The sequence below is a fragment of the Topomyia yanbarensis genome, chromosome 3, assembly GCF_030247195.1.
Source record: "Topomyia yanbarensis strain Yona2022 chromosome 3, ASM3024719v1, whole genome shotgun sequence".
In the NCBI taxonomy this organism is placed as follows: Eukaryota; Metazoa; Arthropoda; class Insecta; order Diptera; family Culicidae; genus Topomyia; species Topomyia yanbarensis.
In genome coordinates, this window is record NC_080672.1 from 391,520,929 (window position 1) to 391,523,190 (window position 2,262).

The following is a 2,262-nucleotide window of genomic DNA, read 5'->3' on the forward strand; positions in this document are numbered from 1 at the left end:
AAATCGAAGACGCGTCGCCATCGGTAGATTGTTTACGGCATGATTCTTTGTAAAGCTGCGAACATGTGACTATTTCTTGGCGATGGCTTTTTTCGTCACAGCTCTGACGAAGCGATAATGTTCATTTGGGAAAATTAAGTTACAATTCCGATGGTTTTTGATAATCAACCGAACCGTTCGCGGAACAGTTCTGTGAATTGTTATATCGGAACCCCCATTTGTCGTGACCAGAATGAATTGTTAAAGTCAGTAGCATTGTTTCACTATCAGTGTAACGATCCTGTGCGCCAAAACCTACTTCAAAGTCTGTTAAAATAGAAGGCCAAGATCAAGATTTTCGATCGGGCATAACATCATATCAGTTTATTTGTCTTGTTGATTTTAGGCGGTTTTCGGAGCTAGAGCTAATGTTTAATTTACCTGTTGCAAAGCATCCAAGTCAAAACAAATATTTGTGCGCCAATAGCAATTAGTTTACCTTACCAGAAATATAGTTTCGGCAATCAACTTTAGAGTTCCAGCGCAAACAAATTCAGTTTGTTGAGAAGATGAGAGATAACAAATTATGTAATCCTACAAGTAAGGTGCAGAATCCGCGATAGGTAAGATTAAAATGCGTGGAATTTTTCACGTTTATCCCACCCTTGGCACGCGGTCTGTTAACACTTATTCTGAAACATAGTTTCAACGGCAAATTTCATAAAGTCTATCCAAAAATTAAATCAAAAATCCTTCAGAAAAATAGCTAGGGGTTTTTTGCATTTTTCAGAACTATGTTCGGTGTCCGTTCACAATTTTAAGATTTATTTAGATCCTTTTACACGTAGTAATAACACAGATAAAACTATGTAATAATTTTATATTTTTTTCGTTATTTGAATGAACAGAAACATCTTCCTATCTGGCATTTCCCCGTTGCATATCCGCGTCCTTTACACTGCGCTCTACAGTTAGGGTTGGTGCAATTTAATGTTTGCACAAATTGTCGGTTGGAGACATCATCTGTTCAAATAAACATATTTCTTAGGCTCTTCTTTAATCGGTCTTCTAGCTACTCACTGGTTGGATTTTCTGGGATGGCCACTGACCATGCTACGTCGATCAAAAGCAATAGCAACATTAGCACACAATAGAAATATCTCATATTCACAATTGTTTCTTACAGATTCGAATAAAAAACTTCATGTGAGTTAGATGAAAATTTTAATCACACTAAAAGCATTCTCATGCGCACCTATTTACTTATATCGACGTGGAGGAACATCGCGGACGAGCCGTGTTTGATCTTTATCAGCTGCAAGCGAAACTTTTGGCGAATTCTTTCTACAATAGCTGATAACAATGTACCGTCCGCACATAATGGACAGCTCTACAACTTGAAAGTACAAAACGGACATTCCCTTCCTAGTGTGGTATTGTCGCCGTACTGCAGTCGGCGCCAAAGTTGTTCTACATGTTGACTAGAAATAAATTAGGAATAAACCCCCGATTGCTGGCGATGGTTGCAGGAAATACTCGCGTCATGTTACAACCGTTTTCGACTATGTTTGATTGGATAGTTTAATCGCGAAGTAATACAACAACTCGCGCTGAGTGGTTAAAGTATGCCGTAAAAGAACTGGAACCATTGGTGGATCCAAAGGGGGGGGGGCGTTCTGGGGTTTTATTGTGATTTGTTCCTGCTGTTATTTTGCTCGAAATATTTTCTTTTGATTACATCGAGCACTGAAACTGTCAAAACGTGAATTTCGAGCAATTCAATTTTTTTTTCATGACACATTTCAAACCATTCTCGGCCATTTTAAATCATTCTCAAGCAATGTTGGAAGTGGAAATCCATTCCGAACTAACAAATGCCAATCTATTTCAATCCAGAGCAGATTTCTCATATTGAAAGGCTATGCAATATCTCTGAACATGGGCAAGCTAATTCCGGCTCGGAGGGCCGAGTGTCGTATACCATTCAACTCAGTTCGTCGAGATCGGAAAATGTCTGTGTGTGTGTTTTTTTTTTCTCTATAGTATGGTTCAAACAGCTTCAAGAGCCTGGCTTGTAGTGTATTGGCTCCGTGTGGGACTCACGATTCACATTCGTGCCTACCCATTAAAACAATCCTTACTTTTCACGCCCTTCTCCCCACGAAAATTCGTCAAGGAGTTAGTTCGTGGGGGATCGTTGTGCTTTCGTTGCACCTCTTTCTTCTGTTCTATCTCGGAGCCTCATTTGGTTCATGGAATGCCTCGACCTATCAGTTTTGATTC